This window comes from Pinus tabuliformis, chromosome J (genome assembly GCF_031772625.1).
Source record: "Pinus tabuliformis cultivar Carrire ecotype Pingquan chromosome J, CPIR1, whole genome shotgun sequence".
Taxonomy (NCBI): Eukaryota; Viridiplantae; Streptophyta; class Pinopsida; order Pinales; family Pinaceae; genus Pinus; species Pinus tabuliformis.
In genome coordinates this window covers 1,508,189,806-1,508,204,951 of record NC_142295.1, presented here as the reverse complement: position 1 = coordinate 1,508,204,951, position 15,146 = coordinate 1,508,189,806, and the positions used below count along the sequence as shown (strand labels likewise).

Here is a 15,146-nt window from a genome sequence, read left to right as displayed (position 1 = left end):
ACAAACACACCATATGACATCATTATTTTTGGACTGATGTCCCCGAAAAAACCCAATGTGGGAAAACCGGTGCAACTATCTGAGGTTTTTCTTATTAAGCAATATCAGAGTACAATCTGGGTGTCAAAATTGGCCTACCCAACAAAGAATTTCCTTGGCAGTAATAACTCTTGGTTTCTGACAAACCTCCTGGCTGAAACCCCAGATAATCCTTCCGGCAGCTCCTCAGCACAACCCAGCGTTGCCCAATTTGGACTGCATCAGCCTCTCCTAGCCCAACGTTGGCCCTACGTTAGCCTATCGTGGCCCGTGTCAGCCTCAGGAGGCCCTGCGTCAGCTCTTTGGGCCTCTGCGTCAGATACGTTGGCCTCTTTGGTGCTCTGCGCAGCACTTGGATGCCTCTGCGTGGCCCTACCTGAACACTGGTTGCTCCTGCGTCACTATCTCTGGCAACTCTGCCGCTCTCCTAGCACTATCTCTGCCCCTCTGTCTCTCTGTACTCAATGCCCCTCAGCTTCTCTCCGATCACTAATTCTATCTCTCTTAGCAAACCCCGCTCTAGAGAATAGAATCACTGATCATCTGGTGTATTCTCCAAGTGACCCTCAAGCCTCCTCTTATACTTTTCCTGTTGACATCTCAATCGCCGAAATTAAGTCCCTAATCAACGGCTAAGATTAGATCTGGCTTGATCCATGTCTTTTGGACCATTCTAACACAGATTCATATTAATACACATTAATATTTTATTTTCCCTAAGTTTAGACTTAGGGACAATTGTACATGAGTGAGAATAAATTAAAATTCCAACTTCTACTTGTCCAAAAATGAGTGATCTTTAACTCAATTTTTGTCCTCTCGAAAAGAAGAGTTTAATGCAACAATTAGCTTCATCAAATGAGTTATCCAAAGTGGAATTTAACCCTAGTTGCATAATTTAACACTCCCTCTATTCCAACTATCAATATCTGTTCATGTACAATCTTTGCTTCTCTCTGCTTATCTCATGTTGAACATTCTTGAGTCTAAAGAAGAAGAAATGTTGCAAGGGAGCTCGACCTACCACCTTGCCTCTATCACCATCAGGGAGATTCTGCTACCACCCGGAATCATCATCATCATCATCATCGAGGAGCCATAGCTACCACCCAGATCCAAAGACAATGGGCGAGACTAACCTACCCCAAGTGTAAGGATCACACTCTATCCCAAAGTCCCTGACAATAGGTGAGATCAACATGAGGATCACACTCTACCCTATTGTCCCTAATCATCCATCTTAACCCTAAAGAGTCAAATGGTAGAACACATGCATAAACCAACTTGGGTGAGATCCACCTACTACAAGGGGTAGGATCACACTCTATCCCAAGTCCCGCAACCCATTGGCCAAATTGGAGAGGTTATCCCACAGAGCGGGCAAGATGCTAACAGGAGCATACTCTGACTAGGGGAGATCTTAGGTCTCAGCATCCTATCGATCAAAGGTTCCTCATCCCTAGGAGCCCTAAAGCTCCATTGCACACCTTGTGAGCTCAACCAAGGGGGAAGAGCACTACTCAATGTTCTTGATCAGCATGGACCCTTATTCGAAAGGGTGACCTCAACCAGTCCAAGTTGCTCTCTAAAAACCAAGAACTTCCCTTTCAGCAAAGGCTCAGTGAGGATGTCAGCTATCTGCTCATCTGTCGAAATGTGATGGAGTCTCACAGCTCCTCTCTGCACCATGTCACAAATGTAATGATATATGATCTCAATATGCTTGGACTTGTTGTGAAACAAAGGATTCTCGGACAAATTAATCCCACTTTCGTTGTCGCAATAGATGACTGTCATGTCTAGAACCTGCTCAAATAGCTCTCCAAAGAACTCCCTCAACTAAACTACTTCACAACTCGCAAGGTTAGTTGTAGCCTACAATATACTCGGCTTCAGCAGTACTAAGGGCTACGAATTCCTGCTTCCTGCTCATCCATGATATCATGGCAGATCCGAGACTTAAACATCCAGAAGTACTACTCCTGTCGACAACATTACCAGCCCAATCTACGTGTATATCCATGAAGTCTAACATCCCTAGTGGCATATTTCAATCCAAGGTTAATAATCCCAGGTAGATATCTCAAAACATGCTTGCAGCGACCCAATGTACATGGTGAGGCTCGGTCATAAACTAGCTCAAAGTATTAACAGCGAAGCATATGTCGGGGTGAGTATTCACGAGAAGCATTAAAGCACCAACCAATTGTCTATACTCGGAAGGATTTGCTAGGTTTGGTCCAGCGACTTCTCCACACAACTTCTTGAAATTCATCTCCAAAGGTGTAGGCAAGGACTTGCACTCAGTCATGTTAAATCTCTCTAGGAGCTTCACAACATATTTTCCTTGTGAAAGGAAAATTTTGCCCGGCGTTTGCCATACTTCTAATCCCGGGAAATAGTGCATCGGACCAAGGTTTTTCATCTCAAATTCGGAAGCCAACTTCCTCTTACATTCTAGAATGAGAGGGTATGAACCTGTCATGAATAATTCATCAACATATAATACCAAAATGAGAGGCATACCTTGGACGGTTTTGAAGTACAAGTTTGGAACATCATTGCTCCTTGTGAACCCCAACTTTATCAAGTAACTGTCGATATGAGCATGCCAAAGCACAGGGGGGCTTAATTCAATAGAGAGCTTAATTCAATCAGCATACATGGGTCTTGTGAAATTTTATCTATTGCAGCTACTAGATATTATTCTTCTAACTCAAAAATTAATTCTGCAGTTTATTTACTACGGCAAATAACGAATAAAATCACAACTGCAATTTTCACCATAAAAATATTGCGCAAAATAAACAATGGAAACTGAGAAATTCTATCACACACACAATAAAATTGACATAGTTATTTTTGGACAATTGTCCTCGGAAAAACCCAACTTGGAAAACCAGTGCAGCAGCTAAGGGTTTTATTATTATGCAACAATGAAATAATCTGAGTACTATTGGATGCCGAAACTAGAAATCCTACGAAGGATAACTGGCAAGAAAAATCTAGTGAGGAATTTCCTCACTCCACAGGCAAATTCAGGCTCTGACCTCAAGGTCTAATTGAGTCATCCAAACTAGCTCTGCATAGTCACTGTGTCACCCTAGCATAGTCACTTTTGCACTCAGCTCGAAATAGCTTCTCCTCAATCCATCTGGTCTGTTGTTGTCTCGAAAAATGTCTCTCCTGGCCTTTGGAACCTCTACCCAGCTTATGGCACTGAAACTCTACTTATCCCCAACAATTTCGAAATTGCCTCTAGAAGCTACTCTGTTACTCTGCATCAGCCTCATTGTGGCTCCTCTGCATCTCTGCAAATGCACTCACCAGAATTGGAATCCTTCCTTCGGCTTCATTGTCCCTGCCCCTCTCTCACTACTTCGATTTCTCTAACTCTCTCTCTAGCAACTGACTGTTTCTACTTAGGAAAACGAACTGCTCAAGTGATTTCTCCAAGCCCCATCGACTTCTTCTTGCAACCCTTTGTTGAGACTTCAACGGCCAAGACTAGATCTTAATCGACGGCTAGGATTAAATTGAAGTTGATCTGTGTGAGTTTCTAGAACATTTGCACAATAACTTAATTAATTATAATTAATTAGGCATATTCCCTAAGTTTAGACTTGGGAAATATTTTAAAACTAATTAATAATCTAATTAAGTCTTTTCTAGGCGGAATTTCCAAAAACGATTCTGGGTTTTGGAGATCTTATGCATTCTAGCCTCTCCACAAAATTTCAAGGTTAGAACACATCCAATGATACAAAAACTAACAGGTTTTGTTGTTATGAAGTTCAAATCCTAGAGGTTGGTCAACGTACACTTCTTCTTGTAGCAAACCATGTAAGAAGTCAGTCTTCACATCCATTTTGTGGAGAGTTCATCCCTGGCTTGCATCAAGGCCTACTATCGAACGAATGGTTGTGTATCGGGCTACAGGAGCAAATATATCATCATAATGTTCTCCCTCTTTTTGAGTGAAACCGCGGGCTACAAACCTTGCCTTGTATTTTTCGATGTTTCCATCAACCCATGCTTGATCTTGTAGAGCCATTTGGAGGTTACCACAGGTTTTCCCTTTGTTCTCAGCACAATATCCCATCCATCATATTTCATAATGGACTCATATTCTTCGGCCATTACATCCTTCCAGAGTTATTCCTTCACAGTTTCTTCAAAGGTACTAGGTTCGGCTTGAATCATCTTGCTCATGGCTACAACATAGGCTTAGTACCTGCATGGCTTCTTGCATTCCTTGAAAGTTCCCCGAGCAGCAGCGTGTTTCTCAGCGTCTTGTAATGTGTCCTTGAGACACAATGGTCTTCCTTGATTCCTTCCTTCTTGCAAAAGTCTATGAATTTATTTGAGATGTATTCCCCACTGTTGTCAAACCTAAAGATCTTTATTTTCTTCCCTATATGATTTTCCACCAAAGCCTTGAATTCCTTGAATATTTCGAATGCCTTATCCTTGTGCTTCAAATAGTAGATTAATGTCTTCCTTGAGAAATCTTTTTTTTCCACTGGAAAAATCCGTAAACTTTTCATTAAAGATGAAAGGTTACATGTGTAGATGCATGCCGCATATGCCAATTGTTCATTGGTATCTCTGTACATTTACAAAAATAAATACATATATCTGCTATTGCAATATGTTGTTGTATGATCGGTGTAGTTCAAAGAGTTGATGCCTTATGGCATCCTTCAGTTTACAAAAATTTACAAAAAACACAGTTCTGTGTACTGCTGCTGTCATTCTACTGTTTTGAGATTAGATCTCATGCAGACCCACAGTAGGATATTGTGGGTCTATATATGGGCGGTGGTAAAACTTTTGTTCTTGTTGGTCCAAAATCTCTGTTATCTCCCAATGTCCTTTCTCCATCAGCGCGGCCTCCTTGGAAAGTTTGTCAGCATCCTGATTGTGTTCCCTGTAGATATGAGAAACAGAGATGTGATTAAAAGCTGTCTTGAACTGTAGCACTTCATCAAGTATGTTATTGAGTGAGTGAATGTGACATGTAGTAATGCTGTTGAACCAATTTATAATGATCTGTGAATCTCCGAAGATGTTTATGCTGTTACATTGATGGCTTAGAGCAAAATGAAGCAGGTGTCGAAGAGATATAAGTTCAGCGAAATTGTTGGTCCCGGCCCCCAAACCGGCCTTGATGCGATAGGAGTGATTTCCAGATTTATGCAATATGAACCCACCCCCGCTGCTTTGGGCATTTGCAGCCCCGTCAAAGTATGCCCAAGGAGTTTCCCTGTCAATGGAGGGGGGAGGGGATGGTCTGCGGGATTTTGGAGGAGGAGGATCAGGTAATTCGTTATATGCACTTATGATCCGGGCTTCAATAAGTGGCCATTGAATGGCCTGCTCTTCGAAAATCAGATGGTTCCTAGCTTTCCAAATGGACCAATTTATGATAATGGGCAGGTTTACAAATTTGGAGCCTTTATGACTGTTCCCCCATTCAATCCATGCATTAATAAGGTCGTTTCCTCTCCATTCTCCCGAGAATTTCATAACCTGTTTTATGTTGATCCATATCTGTAGAACAACGTTACAGTTCAGGAAGAGGTGCTCTGTGGATTCACTGGCATTCTTGCACAGAGCGCATCTCGTCGGTCCGAATTGTGCTCTTCGCATGAGATGCTCACCCGTGGGTACTCTGTTTCTGAGAACGCACCAAGTGAACAATTTTGAGCGAGGGGAAGCAGATAGCTTCCATAAGCTATGCCACCATCGTTCAAGTACTTCGGGTTTTCTCTGCCATATGATGTGAACGTATCCTTCTTTAGGTGTATACCTCCCACTATCCGCCAGGTGCCAAATGATTTCATCCGGACCCTCTGATATTCTGACATGGTCTTCCTCGATAAATCGTCAATGAAGGTGATGTAATAAAGATGACCCCCAAGTGAATGCACGAGCATTGGACCACATATATCAGAATGAATGAGATGAAGCATTTTTTTCGTTTTGTTTTTGCTACTGGGGAATGGTCCTCTTGTGTTCTTTCCACTTGCACACCTAGGGCATACTCCATCATGTTGAGCTTGAACATTAGGGATCCCAGAGACTAGGTTCTTCAACTTAGGAAGAGCATCATAGTGTAGAGGGGCCAGCGTTCGATGCCACAATTCGCTTTGAAGATTTGTATTATGGACCATGCCTAGAAGGGGTCTTCCGGTGACTCTATAGAGTCCTTTAAACCTAATTCATAATGTGAAGGCATTTCTCATATAGGATTCAACAGGCCAAGTACTTCTCTTTTAATAAAAGTAACCCTCATTCCTTTATCCTCCAAGGCAGATGTCAAAACCAGATTCTTCATTAATCCCGACACATATAATACATCATGAAGCAAAATAGATTCCCCACAGTTCAAGTGAAATTTGACAAAATCAAAGCCCTTTAGAGGATGAGTGGTATTGTCACCAAGGATAATATTCAGATATGTCTACCTCTCTACCAGATTAGAAAGTACTTCCTTGTATCCAGAAAAGTGATGAGAAGCCATGCTATCAACCAGCCAACTATCCTAAGAGTCTGGAGGAGATGAACTAGCTAATGCAAAAATAAGAATATATTCAGATTGTTTCATAACATTGCCTTCATACCTGGAGTTTCTTGGCCTTTTTGGAGGATGATAGTTATCAACACGATCATCGGGGGAGCCTCTTCTTCTTTCATTCCTTCTTCTATCATCCCATCTTTCATATGACATGTTGTTCTTGAAGCGACAGTTATTGTTAAAGGACCTTGAAGAATTCCTTCTTGGAGCATCTCTCTTTTCGGGACAATCTCGAGCATAGTGACCCTTTCGATGACAATTGTAGCACTCAACATCTCTATTTCGTCTTCTTGATTCCTTGGAATCTTGATTGGATTGAGGATTTCTTGATTTAGATGGCTTTCCCTTCCCTTTCTTTGCATTCTTCCTCTTTCCTTGAGCAACATAGGCAAAGGGCTCTCCTTCATTTGATCCTTGAATTCTTCCTCTAATCATACTTGATTCTTCTTGTGTAAGTTTTCCAGCAAGCTCATCAAATGTCGGGATGCTATTGTTGTTGCTTACAGTAGTAATGAAATGTGAAAAATCCTACACTCGAAGGAACCCCTATTGCAGCCAATCTGAATCTACTTCATCTACTTGATATTTAAATTACATTCATCAAGTTTTTCTTCTGAATACTGAAGCAAATTACTTATGCAGCCTACACTTAAGTAAATATTTGATCTCATGAAAAAGAAAACAGAGCAAAGAACAAGATACATAGGACACACTTATTTTTGGACACAATAGTCCCCGGAAAACGCAATGCGGGAAAAACAGCGCAGCAGTTCTGAGGGTTTATTATTATGTAGGAAAAATATCTAAATACAAATCTTGGATGTTCATCTAGCAATCCTTTACAGAGAAAATACTAGCGGAAAATCTGAGTCAGTTTTACCTCACTTCACCCGGCAAAATTCCGGTTGATCCAGCACAAGATTGGTTAACCCCGGCTATTTCTGCGTTGGCTCTACGTCAGCCCTGCGACACCTTCGTTGCCCTCTACGTCAGCTCTCCCTGCTATTTCGGCAGTTTGGGTGTTCCAGTAGTTTTGGATTCTACGTGACAGGCAGTTTTTCGGCGTCATCTCTCCCGGCTACTGCGCTGCCTCTGCGTCAGCTCTCCTGATTGTTCCGGTAATTCTGTATTCTGCGTGACAAGCAACTTTTCTGCGTCAGCTCTCCCAGCAATTGTGTTTCCTCTCTGTAAGCTCTCTCCGCCTCTTTGTTCTGTATTTTTCGGAAAGTCCTCCCGGATTCTCTCTACCCCTCAGCTGCAAGATCTCCCCAATCGCTTTTCCTCCTGAGAACTTCTCACCTCAGAAATGTTGAAATTTGGTACTGGAGGATAGGTGGTTCCCTTAGGCTTTGATCTTTGGCCTAGGGAAAAGTGTCCAAAAGAATTTAATTTTTCTCCTAAAGTAACTTTATAATTTTTATAAAGTTAAATCTAATTTAAAAAGTGACTTTAAGTGATAAAGTTACTAAGTCTAATTTTAAAGTGACTTTTATAAAGTCAATGAAAAATTAGAAAGGAAAAGTGACTTTGAAAATAAATGACTAAGTGGGTCTTTATTAAAGTGGGGTGAATTAAAAAATAGAAAGTGAGATTTAAATGAGCATTTAATCTCAACCATTGATCTAAATCTATTTCAGCCATTGGATTTAGGGATCACCCAAAAGTCACTTAGGGTTGGGTTAAGGGAGGAAAAGGAGGAAAAAGATCATTAATTCTTTCATGAGCAGATTGAGAGAAGAAGAGCAAGAGAGCAAGGGAGATTTCTGGACAGCTGAGAGCGGAGTTTCAGCAGCTGAAAGCGGAGTTTCAGCAGCTGAAAGCGGAGTTTCAGCCGCTGAAAGCGGAGTTTCAGCAGAGTGGAGTTTCAGCAGCTGAGAGCGGAGTTTCAGCAGCTGAAAGCGGTGTAACAGCAGCGGTGCAGCGGTGTAACAGCAACAGCGCCAGCGGTGTAACAGCAACAGCCGCGGTGTAACAGCAACAGCCGCGGTGTAACAGCAACAGCAGCGGTGTAACAGCAACAGCCGCGGTGTAAAAGCAACAGCAGCGGTGTAACAGCAACAGCCGTGGTGTAACAGCAACAGCTACGGAGTATCAGCAGTGGTGTATCAGCAAGGCTGAGTTTCAGCAAGGCTGAGATAAGTTGTAAAAGTCTGTTTGCTGATTTTATTTTATTTTGCTGAACATTTCTCCTACTGTAAAAAGGCATTTTCCAGAAATAAAAAAGAGCTCTCAAACTGGTTTTCCCCAAGAGTTGTAGAAGGTTTTTCCAGGGTCACATTGACCAAAAATCTCAGTGTTTAAATGTGTTTTAAAGGCTATTTATTACTGCTGATTTTTATTTCTGCAATTTCCAGCATTCTGTAAAATTTCCAGAATTTGTGTTTTCAGCAAATTTATTTTTTCCAGCTTGTTAAATGTATGGTTACGGCAAAGGGCATTTAACTATATGGGAGAAATAAGGAGAAACTGAAAACCGGGGTGGGAAATGAGAAATTTCTACATGGTATCAGAGCTTGAGTGCTGAAGTGCAGTTTGGGACAGCAAAAGGAAAAATTACAGTTGCTGATTTTTCACTCAGAAAATTCCAGCAAGCTGATTTTTCATAGACAGCAGTTTTATCTTTACCACAGCAGTGCTATTTTTCAGTTTTAGGACAGCAAGATGTCATTGGGATTGAGGGTAGAGGATAGGTTGGATGGGCATACAAATTACAGCGTTTGGAAGGAGAGAATGCAGAGTATCTTTGAGGAGGCAGAAGTCTGGGATATCATGGTGCATACAGCACAGCACCCTGTTGTTGTGCCTACTGATGCAACTCAGTTGACAGCTTATAATAGAAAGAACAACAAGGGTAAGAGGCTGATTCTAGACGGAATCAAAGACCATTGCATTCCTCATGTGAGAGGAAAGAGCAATGCCCATGAGATGTGGACAGCATTGTCCAATCTCTACCAGAGTACCAATGAGAACCGGAAGATGGTCCTGAAGGAGAAGTTGAAGAACATTAAGATGGATAATGATAGTGCAGCTGGATATCTCACAAAGATTACCAATGTGAGAGATGAGTTGGCAGCGATTGGAGAGGCCATTCCACCCACTGAGTTGGTGTGGATTGCAGTGAATGGCCTCCCCCGTTCATGGTTGAACTTTGCTGATGGGGTTTGTGCACGTGAGACCCTTCCCACATGGGAGAGGTTTTGGGATGATTGCATTCAGACAGAGATCAGGAAAGGACAGCTTGGGGCAGCCAAGCCAGTTGAGCAGGATGAGGACGTAGCACTGGTGGCAGGAGGCAAAAAAGGCAAAGGGAAGAAGCAGGCTTCCACAAGCGGTGGTGGGGGCAAAGGCAAAGGTAAAGGTAAACAGGGAAACACACAGAAGGACTATTCCAAAGTGAAGTGTTGGAATTGTCAGAAGATGGGACACTATGCAGTTGTGTGTCCGGAGAAGAAGAAGAAGAAGGGGAAGTATATTGTAGACCCATGTCGACACCGATGATCACCAACTGGAAGAAGCTTCATGCTTCGGATTCCGAGTTGGTAGATCCCACATTGTACAGGCAGCTGATTGGTTCCTTGATGTATTTGGTCAACACTAGACCAGATATCTGTTTTGCAGTCAACACGATGAGTCAGTTTATGTGTGAGCCTAGGAAGGTTCACTGGGTGGCTGCAAAACACATTTTGCGGTACTTGCAGGGGACAGTGGATTATGGTCTGGACTACAGGCAGGGAGATGGAGTGAGATTGGCAGGATACACTGATTCTGATTGGGCAGGTTGTGCTTCTGATAGGAAGAGCACTTCAGGGTGCTGTTTTGGGTTGGGTTCAGCAGTAGTGTCATGGTTTAGCCGGATGCAGCAGTCAGTAGCACTGAGTTCAGCGGAAGCAGAGTATATGGCAGCCAGTCTAGCTAGTTGTGAGGCCATCTGGCTTCGCAAGATGTTTGGCTTATTTGGTCAGCCGTTGAGACCTTCAATGATTTACTGTGATAATCAGAGTTGCATTAAACTCACGGAGAATTCAGTATTTCATGACAGGTCAAAGCATATCGGGATCAGATATCATTTCATCAGAGACTATGTTCAGAAGGGAGCTGTGAAGCTTGAGTATATTTCCACTGATGAGCAGGTTGCAGATATTCTTACCAAAGCCTTACCACGGGGCAAGCATGTCTACTTCAGAGACAAGATGGGTGTGGTGAGGAACACCTTCCTCGGTAAGAGGGAGTGTTGAAATTTGGTACCGGAGGACAGGTGGTTCCCTTAGGCTTTGATCTTTGGCCTAGGGAAAAGTGTCCAAAAGAATTTAATTTTTCTCCTAAAGTAACTTTATAATTTTTATAAAGTTAAATCTAATTTAAAAAGTGACTTTAAGTGATAAATTTACTAAGTCTAATTTTAAAGTGACTTTTATAAAGTCAATGAAAAATTAGAAAGGAAAAGTGACTTTGGAAATAAATGACTAAGTGGGTCTTTATTAAAGTGGGGTGAATTAAAAAATAGAAAGTGAGATTTAAATCAGCATTTAATCTCAGCCATTGATCTAAATCTATTTCAGCCATTGGATTTAGGGATCACCCAAAAGTCACTTAGGGTTGGGTTAAGGGAGGAAAAGGAGGAAAAAGATCATTAATTCTTTCATGAGCAGATTGAGAGAAGGAGAGCAAGAGAGCAAGGGAGATTTCTGGACAGCTGAGAGCGGAGTTTCAGCAGCTGAAAGCGGAGTTTCAGCAAAGCGGAGTTTCAGCAGCTGAAAGCGGAGTTTCAGCAGAGTGGAGTTTCAGCAGCTGAGAGCGGAGTTTCAGCAGCTGAAAGCGGTGTAACAGCAACAGCCGTGGTGTAACAGCAACAGCCGCGGTGTAACAGCAACAGCCGCGGTGTAACAGCAACAGCCGTGGTGTAACAGCAACAGCCGCGGTGTAACAGCAACAGCCGCGGTGTAACAGCAACAGCAGCGGTGTAACAGCAACAGCCGCGGTGTAACAGCAACAGCAGCGGTGTAACAACAACAGCCGCGGTGTAACAGCAACAGCTGCGGAGTATCAGCAGTGGTGTATCAGCAAGGCTGAGTTTCAGCAAGGCTGAGATAAGTTGTAAAAGACTGTTTGCTGATTTATTTTTTTTTGCTGAACATTTCTCCTATTGTAAAAAGGCATTTTCCAGAAATAAAGAAGAGCTCTCAAACTGGTTTTCCCCAAGAGTTGTAGGGGGTTTTTCCAGGGTCACATTGACCAAAAATCTCAGTGTTTAAATGTGTTTTAAAGGCTGTTTATTACTGCTGATTTTTATTTCTGCAATTTCCAGCATTCTGTAAAATTTCCAGAATTTGTGTTTTCAGCAAATTTATTTTTTCCAGCTTGTTAAATGTATGGTTATGGGAAAGGGCATTTAACTATATGGGAGAAATAAGGAGAAACTGAAAACCGGGGTGGGAAATGAGAAATTTCTACAAGAAAATCCATTTCCTCAATCTCTATGTGTGTGTTTCTAAATGAACCCCAAGCCTCCTTATACTTTTCCTGTTGAAACTTCAATAGTCGAGATTAAGTCTCTAATCAACTGCTAAGATTAAAACATGACTTGATCTGCCTTCTAGATCATTCTCACTCATATTTTGATTAATACCCATTAATATTTTAATTTCCCTAAGTTTAGACTTAAGAACCCCATTAAAAATATTAATTATTTTAATAAAATACAATGCGGGTGGAATTTCACCAACCAATTTTTGGGTTCTTTAGAACTCATGTGCCTTAGCCTCTCTGCCAATTTTCAAGGCTAGAGCACTTCCGATGATACCAAAAACTAATACTTCCTCTTAGCGAGGAAAGTGTTCTAGCAACAATGTCCACCTGCATGCTGCTTTGTTTCTGAAGCACCTCCTTTTTTGCACTGTTGTTGCCACCAACACTGTGCTCCTGCTGCAACTGTACTGCTACCCATGACACTACCACTGCCATTACTGCATCTGTACTACAGCTCCCTCTCAAATGTTGCATATGTTATGCTGCTAGCACTGCCACTGCTAACACTGCATTCGTAATACAACTCAGTTATTGAGAGAAGCAACTGAAAAGCATCCAAAATTCACTAAATGTAACTGTGTTCAGCATAATACCATGAATGTTGGACTCTGACTGCTACTAATTCTGACCCTCTAAATCTTCTGTGTTGTTGCTAACTCCTGCACTGTGCCAACTGCACTGCTGTCTACCTTGCTCTACACTAATCAATTTCTGGTTGCAAGCACTGCATTTATCCTCCAAACACTCCACTGCATCAGCTGACACTAAGTCCATCTTGCTAATGCTGAACCTTGGGCTCTCGTAGCAAGGAATTGATCCAAAAGGTGGACTCCTCAAGGATCCTGCCCACATGTAGTCTTCCTGACTACAGCTCAATATTGCCCCATCTCCCTCTTGGAGATGCGTGGGTACTCATGGCAAACTCATCCTCGTCAATCTTTGTTGAAGCAGCCTTAGGATCATGTTTCTCATCCTTGTCTTTTTTCTTCAAAGGACATTAGGATGCATAGTGGCCCAACCTGCCACAATTGAGACATTTCACCTTCCAAATGTCCTCCTTTCGCTTCGACTTTTGTTATCCCTTCGATGCCAGAGTTGTGTTCTCCTCCTCCTCCTTCATCTTTGTGCCACTCCCACTGTTGCTACTGAGGCTGACCTTCACTAGGTCCCTCCTTAACTCCTCATGTTGAAGAGTCACCCACATCTCCTCCCATGAAGGTAGTTTTTCTCTGCCCAATATGCTTTGGATGAAAACTTACCATTCATCCGAGACTCCATTCAGGGCTATCCTCACCATCACGGTTGGCTGAGGAGTGGACCCCACTGCAACAAGTAGGTCTCTAGTGTCCTGAAGTCATTGAAGATAGAGGTTCACCCCTTCTCCTTTCTACATCAAAGTCCGCTGCAACTTCTGCTCTAAATACATCTTTCGTTGTTCGAAAGAGCCTTCATATAGAGAAGACAAGGCTTCCCACATCTCTCAAGTTGTATCCTTGCCCTGCAAGTGTGAGACCACATGATCTCGAACTCCATCGAGAATGAGCCTCTTTGCCTTCCCCTGCTTGGCCTTGTACTTCTTCTTTTGATCGTTGTCAGCAGGAACAGCTACAACACTATTGACGTAGGCCTCAAGATCATGTTCCTCCAGAATAGCTATGATTTTGGTCTTCCATATGACATAGTTGGAAGCTCCTTCCAACCTGTCTTGATCTCTGAGCCCATGCAATGCCATTTTACCCAACTGTCGAACTGACTCCTCTAGTCACTACTTAGCACTGCTCAGCTGCTCAGCAAGTGAGAAATTCGAACTTTCTAGCGGAAAGTTCTCTAAGGAGAAAATTCCCCTTCTACGTGTCTTCGTTCTTTTCCATGGGATTTCTGCCCCAACAGAAACTGCACCCTTCAAGCAATGCATTCAGGCTCTGCATCACTCCCTCTACCTCTGCAAACTCTCGATTCGGAAATCATACCTCTTTGTCATCTCTCTCAGAGAGAGATTTCCTCGAATCTGTTTCCCGACAAGGACTACGCAATCCCTTCAAGGGGAGTCGAATTGCTGCCAATTGCAGCTTTCGACCTCACTACTCAGCACTAGATCTTCTCTTCCTGTTTCAAAATCAATGCTTTGATACCATGTGATCTTCTCAACTTCTCTCTCAAAACCATCTTCTAGTTCCGGTTATCACTCTAGTACAACTTGGCTAAAGTTGTGCACATCTCATAGGAATCTTTCACAACGTCCAAGATGATAAGTATAGCCTTTACATCCTTCAAATTATGAGTGGTCGGTGTTGTAGCATCTGAAGGAGTTTGTATGTCAGTGTCAGTAAAATCCCATAGGTTGTTTTCCATGAGAATAAATGAGATTATCTCCTTCCATGGACTCAAATTAGATTGCCCTTCCACTCGGTCTTCAAACCTCAACCCGATAGAAGTCATTTTCCTAGATCAAGCCCTTGACCGCAAAACCCTTCAACTCAACAATAAAATCTGCTACTATAAACCTGTGTTCTTGATCTATCTTCACTCTCAAAGTTTCTAGTGCTCTGATACCATGTTAATTTCTAAGTACCGACTTCATATTTTTATTTCTTTGCGCCGATTTTATCCCCAGAAGATATTTTACCCAGCAAATTAATTCTCTGTAGTAAATTATTCTGAAAGCTACAAAACAGAAATAATCTAGTATTTTTAAATCAATAATTTTGCAGTGGAAATACTAAGAAAATAGCACACAAACAACAAATATTTTTCCCTCCAAATTTCTCTTCATTAAATTCTTCTCAGAAAAATTAACGGCTCCCTTACTAGGAAAAATGGCCCTCTGAAATACACAGAAAATACAACCAATGGAGCTTGAAAAAATCGACCCTTAGATATTTGTCCTGCACTTTGTTGGTTGTCTCTCACAAGTTTGGCCATCCTGAAGTAGCTCAGCCCCACCATTAGTGTTGCTCCAACCCTCTTAGCCTCCCCACACTCGCAGCACCACCCCACAAGC

At 42.2% G+C, this 15,146-nt stretch overlaps 1 protein-coding gene across 2 annotated transcripts in view; it reads right to left on the bottom strand.

Annotated features, from left to right (window-relative positions):
* Window positions 1-15,146, bottom strand: part of THO1 (nuclear matrix protein-like protein) — a 368,535-nt gene that overhangs the window by 176,693 nt on the left and 176,696 nt on the right. The gene's annotated exons all lie outside the window — the stretch shown is intronic.